The sequence below is a fragment of the Lithobates pipiens genome, unplaced genomic scaffold (genome assembly GCF_037356315.1).
Source record: "Lithobates pipiens isolate NorthernLeopardFrog02 unplaced genomic scaffold, aLitPip1_a1.2 Scaffold_19, whole genome shotgun sequence".
NCBI lineage: Eukaryota > Metazoa > Chordata > Amphibia > Anura > Ranidae > Lithobates > Lithobates pipiens.
The window spans coordinates 59,772,800-59,782,027 of record NW_027507764.1 but is presented as its reverse complement, the minus strand read 5'-3'; the positions used below and the strand labels follow the sequence as shown (position 1 = coordinate 59,782,027).

Below are 9,228 nucleotides of genomic sequence, written 5' to 3'. Positions count from 1 at the left end.
ACCACACCAAAATTCAGAAAGGTTTGGGAACCATGGGCCAGGTACATAGGAATCTCCCTCTTACCAGAAGTGCCTCTGGGCTCTCCCTTGGCATCAAGATCTAAACAATAGACGTGACAATCACCAGTTGAGCGGTGGTTGCTCCAGACCTCCACCCTCTCCCCCTTATTCAGAAGTAGCTTTTTCTCCCCCCAATCCTCTGTCCTCTCTCCTCTCTCTATCTCTCTTGATCTTTTTCCGATGATTGCCTTGATAGGCAGATAAATAACATGATCATAATGCAGACATAACGCATCTTGGGGAGCTCCCGTCCTGCAACCTCTCGGATGCCCTCATTTTGGGGGATGGGAGGGATCAGGGGGTCTACATCCCTCCTCTGGCACAGCAAGATCCCTTTTGGGGTGTCGGGGGGGGCACCGCTGGTCTCTTCTTTAGTTAGTCTCTTCTATTGGGCTCCAGACGGGGTGGCCCCCCATTATTGTTCATCTGGTTTTTGCCCTCTTTGAGAGGGATAATGTTTGATTCTCTGGCTGCTATCTTGTTTATGGTTGCACTTTTGAATGTCTGTTGTATACTTGATTACTGGCAGAAGGCCTGCCCTGCTGCCTATTGTATGTTAATGTATCTATATACTTGGAAGTGCCTTTTCAAAAATAAAAAACATTTGAAAGTAAAAAACATCAGTTTTTCAAAAAACAATTTGCATTGATACATGTCCCCTGGAACAGAACCCGAGTCCCCAAACACTTTTATGACAATAACTTGCATATAAGCCTTTAAAATTATCACTTTTGATTTTTCATGTTAGTGTTCCATAGACTTTAAGGGTGCTCCAACAGCTTTCAAATTTGTGGCGAACACCACATATTGTTCACTGTTCGGCGAACACCCAGCAAATACCTGTATCATAGATAGATTCATTACATATAGGGGGTGGCGTTATAGAGGGAATGGCCCTTAATGGATGGGCCCGCCACTGCGCAATACGATGCTGCCATCGCCGTGTTTCACAGTGGGGATGGTGTGTTTAGGGTGATGTGCAGTGTTAGTTTTCTGCCACATATAGAGTTTTGATTTTAGGCCAAAAATGTAAATTTTAGTCTCATCTGACCAGAGCACATTCTTCCATTTGTTTGCTGTGTCCCACACATGGCTTCTCGCAAACTGCAAATGGGACTTCTTATGGTTTTCTTTCAACAATGGCTTTCTTCTTGCCACTCTTCCATAAAGGCCAGATTTGTGAAGTGAGCGACTAATAGTTGTCCTGTGGACAGATTCTCCCACCTGAGCTGTGGATCTCTGCAGCTCCTCTAGAGTTGCCATGGGCCTCTTGGCTGCTTCTCTGATTAATGCTCTCCTTGCCCAGCCAGTCAGTTTTGGTGGACGGCCATGTCTTGGTAAGTTTGCAGTTGTGCCATACTCTTTCCATTTTCGGATGATGGATTGCACAGAGCTCCGTGAGATGTTCAAAGCTTGGGATATTTTTTTATAACCTAATCCTGCTTTAAACTTCTCCACAACTGTATCCCTGACCTGTCTGGTGTGTTGCTTGGCCTTAATGATTCTATTTGTTCATTAAGGTTCTCTAAAAAACCTCTAAAGCCCCTTTCACATGGGACGGATCCATAATGATCCGCTCTCTGAACATCCGCTTGCTCAGCGGGGATCGCTTAGTTGATCCCCGCTTAGATGGCGGATGACAGGGCGGTCCCTGTCCTGTTTCTGTTTTGGCGCAAAATCGTACCCAATAATTTCTGCCATCAATGAAGCTGTAGTTCTAGCATAGAAAATCTTTAATGAATCACATATCTTCTCTGGGTGTAGATGTACAGAATGTAGGAGACAGTAAAGTGGAGATATTTGTAGTATTCTTTGACATATTGTATGTATTTATTTTTTATTTCAGTAGGTCAGCAACAAGCATTGTTCACTTAACAGCAGAACCAAAAATCATAGAGGCATAACAGAACAATATCATCTCCACCACATTATACAAATTATGATCACATATTTATTGACAGACCAAAAACAGTGCTGACTGATGAAATGAATTATTTTAGTTCTTTCCAGCTCAATATCCAAATGTTCATCCATAGTTTAAAAATTCTCCAAAAACTCTTATGTTGTCAGAAAACAAAAGCAAACAACAAGTTTATCAAAAGAAAAGAAGTGTACTATGCATACTATACAGAGAGTGAATCTCTTCAGCAGAACACAGACAGCAATAAAAACCTGACAGGGATTCTAACCCTTCTTCCCTATAGAAAACTAAAATAAGAGCCTTTACATACACGTTTAAAAAAAAAAAAAAAGTAATGAGCAATTATGGAGGCTGCTATTGCTGACCACTCATCTGAAAATACTTGTCTGCTGATCTGATGGCTTCACTACTTTCTCGGACATTGTACAGGTATCCCCCAAATTTGGCATACTTTTCTGGCGTTCCTGAGTTTTGCTTCTCCATTATCACCAAGGTTTTCATTGTCACCGAGGTCTTCATTGTTACCGAGGTCTTCATTGTCACCAAGGTTTCCTTTAAAGAAAAAATAAAATGGATTTTGATGCATTTTAGTTCATTTTTGTTAGTTTATGTTTTTAAATTGATGGTGTATACATTGTTAATTACTAATTAATAACATTTATGTTTTCACACAAATGTTTACTACAGCTAATACCCAAACACACAATTCACTGATCATTTTGAGAAAGTTTCCTTTCAATCCCTCTCTATGATTTAACCATTTGTCTACTGGGCACTTTTACCCCCTTCCTGGCCACGCCAATTTCCAGCTTTTAGCGCTATCGCACCTTCAATGACAAGTGCGCGGTCATGCAACACTGTACCCAAATAACATTTTTATTATATTTTTCACACAAATAGAGTGTTCTTTTGGTGGCATTTAATCACCAGTGGGTTTTTTATTTTGTGATAAATAGATGAATAAAGACTGAAAATGTTTGAAAATAAAACAAAAAACGTTTTCATAGTTTGTTATAAAATTTTGCAAACAAGTAATTTTTCTCCTTCACTCATGTGCACTAATGAGGTGCCACTAATGGGCACTTACTGGCAGCACTGGTGGGAACTGTTGGGACTGCACTGATAAATAGTGCCCTGATTATCAGTGTACATCGGCTTTCTGATAATCGCCTTCTATTTACATCCTTCGATTAGCTGTGATTGGACACAGCTGATCAAGTGGTAAAGAGCAGCTGATTGGCTCTTTACCTCAATCTGTAATCAGCGGTGTCCTCCAGACACTGATCACAGAGCACGCCGCCCACAACTCGCAGCAGGCAAGACCATGGGAGGCCGTCATATGACGTCATTCGGCTATAGCATGGTCGGTAAGTGGTTACGTTTTGTATGAAGTCCTCAGAAAAGGGGAGGGGTCACTTCTCTGAATTAGGGGGAGACACTGCTGTGGGGGGGTAAGCCACTGCTCTGACTCTGCTCTGTGTTTAACCCTTTCACTGCCAGGACATGACAGCGGGGGAGGGGGGGTTCACACACAATCCGATGGCTGCAGCCACTGGGACTGTGTAAAAAACTGATAAGCAGACACCTGCCTGTCAGGTGGAAGCATTTGGGTGACTGCACTGCCACCTGATTGCTTCCACACCCCCCCCCCCCCGATAATGGCACACTCCCCCCATACCTATTCAAGGCCCATCTGCGGGTTCCGGCGGGTGCTTGGGAGGGAGAAGAACGGACACACATCCACTGTTCTCCCTTTCTTGTTGGTGACCCTGAAAGCGATGTGTATGATGGCACTTCCAGGTCACCCTGTCACTTTCCCCGGCTAGCATAGCCAGGAAGGAATGGATTACAAAGCGATCTGCATTGCAATACATTCAGTGGAGCCCAGAGGGGACATGCATGGTCTTTTAGGCTCTGCATGTCTCAATAAAGAGTATCTGTCACCAAAAAATCAGCACATAGGGGACTCTTTGTCCCCCTAAGTAATGCAAAAAAATATTTTTCAATTACAAAAAAATAGTTACACCCAAGCAAATACAATTCCCCCAATGCATTTTGAGGATACCCACCCCCTCATACATCCACATGTAAACATAAACGCACACGTCAGGGGTGCCGTCGCATGAAAATGTTGCATGCAATACATGTTATATATATCGCTGTGCACGCCGATGTGAGAGCAATAATTCTAGCACAAGACCTCCTCCGTAACACTGATGTCTTATAGGGCAGTGGTCATCAACCTTATCCTCAGGGCCCATTAACAGGCCAGGTTTTATGTATTACCTTGGGGAGACACAGACTAGAATACTGCAATCACTGAGCAGCAAATTATATCACCTGTGATGTATTTCAGTTATCTTGCAAACCTGGTCTGTTAGTGGGCCCTGAGGACAGGGTTGATGACCACTGCTATAGGGGGCTTTTAAAGTGTTGCCTATAGAAAATATAGGGAACTGAAGATTTTTCACCATTTCACGGGCCCACACAAATTTAAGGTTTGGCAAGTTTGGTATCTATTTACTAAGTGCAACATCATGTATTATATTTTACCAAAATGTGGGTAATTTATTGTGTTTGTTTGCCCTAAAATTCACTTTAGTGTGTTTTTTACTGTAAATTTTGCGTTTTCTATATCATTGCAGTAATATTGTGTGACATAAAATATTGGAACTACCACTATGTTATTCTCTAAGGTGTCTGCTTTCAGAAAATATATCATGTTTGGGAGTTTTGTGTAATTTTCAGCCTCAAATGATTTTTTAAACACGTGTACAAAAAAAAATACAAAAACGGCTCTGTCAGCTCTGCGTTTAAAGCTGAAGTTTATATTTGTTTGTATTTTGCCACTCTGGTGCCTCCTTTCCCCTTCCATTACCATATTAATGAACATCTTAAATAAAACCTTTCCTATTTAATCACATACCTTATTTTAGACCTAGTGATGTAATCAATGGATCAGGAGGGGCAACATGAGTTATTGCTCCTAAAAATTCCCCTAGTTACAGGCTAGCAATAACTCGGTTGCACTAAGGAGAGCTGAAAAGAGACCTTTGAGATGATAAAAAAAAAATCTGGCATAGAACCCTTTATGAGAAAATAAGGATTTTAACAGTTAAATGCTAATTTTGAAAGTGAAAATAACTCGCCCATCTTTGTGAACCTTACCTAAATATATATAAAATATACCTTATATTTCAATATTGTAAAAAAAATTCCAGCACCTGGAACAGTGAGGAAGACTTACTTGGAGCTGCAGAGGTGAACTGGAACAACATGATGGTGATGGCAATCAGAGCCAGGTAGTAGGTGGCTTTCATGGTGCAGTCTTGTGTCTTGGTCACTCAACAGATGGAGAGTTGATATCGCTGTATAGAATGTACACTCCTGGTGAATATTTATATTAGAAAATGGTTAGAAACCACACCCCCAGAAGGACTGGTCCTGTCCACTTTATTGCTTAATGTCAACTTTCTTGTTCAGTGAGATAATTTCCGAACATGCTTTAGGGGTTCTGCTAAAGTATGCCCTTCAGGACAACTCAAAACAATTATGATTTTCTAATTGTTTTGCTGTCATAAAAGGTTTTTGAGATGTGTGAACGTGTGGTCTGAAACCTGTATTATATGATAAAAACACAATTTGGATTTTTTTTCCCAAGCTGGGCCCCCCATAAGTTTGTAGGCAGTGAGTTGAGTACCAGACCTCACCCATTACCCTTACCTCTGTGTTTGTGTGCAGATGGCTTCTGCCCATTACCTAATGGTGAATTCAGGCTGGGCTGCTGATTGCTCCCTTTGTTGGGTTTGCTAGCTGCATGGAAAGAGATGAAGTAGTTGGGTACACTCTACCCTGTTTCCCCGAAAATAAGACCTAGTGCGATTGTTGGTGATGGCTGCAATATAAGCCCTACCCCCCAAGTAAGCCCTAGTTAAAGTCCATGTAGGTCTTATTTTCAGGGTAGGGCTTATTTGGGGTGTAGGACTTATATTGCAGCCATCACCAACAATCACGCTAGGTCTTATTTTTGGGGAAACAGGGTAAGTAAGATGTTTTACAACATCAATAGAGCAGGGTTGTGACTGCCACTTTGAAGCTGGCAATAGGGATAACTCAGCATAGAACTTATGTGTCCTCTCCTATGGGCTCCAGGTGCCATCTTGGGATTCCTGTGCCTATTTTAGATGTATGGTTCTTGTGAGATTTTGGAGGCCATTTTTTTGAGGCATATGTGCTATAAATAGCACGATCTGCATCATAAGGTGATCCTTAAAAAGAAGTGAAGATAGTTGTGGGCGGAGCCGGCAGCTGAAGGAGATGGCCGCGTGAGAGGAGAGCTCCTGAGACTCACGGCGGTTCCCGGTCATATGTAGCGACTACACTGACATAATTGCACTCTCCAACAGCCAGAACCACAAGGACACCTCACCGAGCAACATGGGGAAGCGCAAACCCTCCTCCGGTCCATGGAAACTTACTAATTATTTCCGCAGCGAGGAGGCCTGCTCGAACAAAGATGGCGCCGGGCAGGAGCAGACGCGCTCGCCGTCCAGACACAGCACACCCCTCAGCTCCTGCAGCAGAGGAGATAGCCGGGCCTCACCCAGAAAATCCCTGAGCGGGAGTCCCCTCAAGATGAACCCCAAGACATCACCATCACATCAGTATGCAGGTGAGAAGGGACATGGGGACTTGTCAGGAGATTCCACCAGAGAATTCATTGAATGTATAGATGACTACCCTGCGGTGGGGCAGCCCCTGTCTGACAAAACGCTGAAGGACATGTTGGTGTCCCTGAGGGGGTCCTTACATAAAGACATGATGTCAGTGATCGCTCATATCAAGAGAGATATAGATGGCTTGGGGGACAGAGTGCAACACGTGGAAAATAAAATGGGGGACTTTGCAGTGGCGCATAATGAACTAGTGGACGCACATAATGAGGCTAAGGATGAATGTTTAATATTCAATCCAAGCTTGCGGACCTGGAAGACCATTCCAGGAGGAACAACGTTAAGTTCAGAGGGGTGGATGAGAAGATCCCTCCTGCTAAGTTCCGAAGCTTTATTCAACAAAGGATTCTTCCTGAAGTGCCTGCAGCAGAAATAGTGGTGGACAGAGTGCATAGACTACCCAGGCCATCCTTCCTTCCAGAGAAAGTACCCAGGGATGTCATTGCCCGTATACACTTTTTTCACGTGAAGGAGGAACTTATGTTAAAGGCCAGGAAAGATCCTACTCTGCCAAAACCCTATACGGGCATCAAACTGTTTGCTGACCTATCAAAATACACCATGCAGGCACGTAGCAAGATGGTCCCACTGACCAAGCTGTTCAGAAACCATGGGGTGGTCTACCGTTGGGGCTTCCCCGCCAAACTACTGGTTACTTGGAAAGGCAAGACCCACACTATATTTAAAGTGGATTCAGGTTTTCAATTGGCCGAAACTTGGGGACTACTACCAGCAGACCAACCAGAGACACCAAAAAGTACCTTGCCACCAAAAATTGCCCCGCTTTGGAATACCACTCGTGAGTGATCATATCGCCCGCTATAAGAGGAGAGTGCACAAGCATTGCAACCAGGAACCCAGTGGCTCAAATGAGCAGTTAGCCCCCAGTTGGATTAGTAGTTAACACTGCTACTATTGTTCTTGTTCTTTTTACACCCCTTGTCATGTTCTGTTCTTGTTTCTGTTGTTTTCTCTTTTTATTTCTAAGTTTTTATGCTGACGCCATCGGCCTCATCCGTGATCGTGGGAAGTACCCAATGCCTATGGGGTGCAGCCTGCGCCTCTGCTACTGGAAGAATACTGAAGAATTCATAGCTACCAGGTATTCAGTTTCTCACCTCAATACCAAATGTCTCTTAACTTTATCTCACTGAATGCCCATGGCCTCAACAGTCCATTCAAGCAAAAGCGATGTGGCAGGAAGCCAAAGCATTGAATGGCGATGTCCTCTGTATACAGGAAAACCACTTTGCTTCCTCTAAACCTCTCAAGTGCACACATAAGCTGTTCCTGCACATATTTACTTCTAATGCATCTGTCAAGAAAAGGGGAACTTTAATAGCGGTGAAGAACTCAGTGGCTTTTACTCTACACCTTTGTATCCCAGACCAGAATGGGAGGTACCTTATTTTGGTGTGCGATATCAACAATGTTACTTACACAATAGTGAATGCATATGCACCCAATGCGCATCAAATTGCATTCGTGAATAGATTACTAAAGAGGGTCTGACAAGTGTGCAAAGGGACTTGTCTGTGGGGACTTCAATGCAATAGTTGATGCTTGCATGGACACCACAGCTACTTCACAGAAGTGCACCACCCTGCAGCAACTGTTACATAAAGAAGATCTATATGATATTTGGCGATGTCTCAATCCTTCTGATTGGGACTTCACCTTTTTCTCAGCTCCCAACAAGGTTTATACCCGGATTGACCTTTTTATTACTGATATCCAATCTTTATCCAAAGTAATGGAGGCAAAGATACACTCTATTTTATGGTCGGACCATGCTCCTATTTCTATAACTGTCCAAGAGGCTCAGACCTCCAAACCAGTATATCTCTGGCATAACAATGTAAACCTTTTTTCCCGGCAGCCTTTCAAAAAAAATCTTGAACTAAAGATCCAGGAATTTTTTGCAACTAATGACACACCGGATGTGCCTATTTCCACTATCGGGTGTGCTCACAAAGCTTATGTTAGGGGATTATTGATTCAAATGGCTGCCAGGGAAAAAAGGTGGAAAAATCCATGGAAATGTCTGAATTATTGGCGAATATTTAAACAGCAGAGTCTCACCGTAAATCCAACTTGGCAGTGGATAAGCTACAAGAGTTGACAACCCTTAGAAATCGATTTAAATAATTAATAGGGACCTCCCATGCTAATGCCCTGAGGAGGTTTAAAGCCTTACATTACTCGCAAGGTAACAAGGCGGGCACATTTTTAGCTAACTACCTCAAACAAAGGCAGTTAAAATCCAAATTGACCTCTATTATTGACCCAGACACCCACACTAATGTTTTCCATCCAAATCATATAGCTGAGGCCTTCTGTAAATACTATACAGACCTCTATAATCTATCTAAAGACCCTAAGACCCCTCAACCCTCGGATTCATTGATAGTTGAATTTTTAGACTCTGTATCTCTGCCAACACTGTCTACAGAGGAGCTTGAAACACTAAATTCCCCTTTGGGACAAAATTAGATTCTGGCTGTTATAAAAAAT

General features: G+C 42.8%; 1 long non-coding RNA gene across 1 annotated transcript; it reads right to left on the bottom strand.

Annotated features, from left to right (window-relative positions):
• Positions 1 to 1,859: 1,859 nt before the first annotated feature.
• Positions 1,860 to 5,410, bottom strand: LOC143996001 (uncharacterized). Its single transcript, XR_013277495.1, has 2 exons — positions 5,229 to 5,410; positions 1,860 to 2,533 (listed from the first exon to the last, which is right to left on the bottom strand). It is a non-coding gene; the product is annotated as an uncharacterized LOC143996001 (long non-coding RNA).
• Positions 5,411 to 9,228: the final 3,818 nt, after the last annotated feature.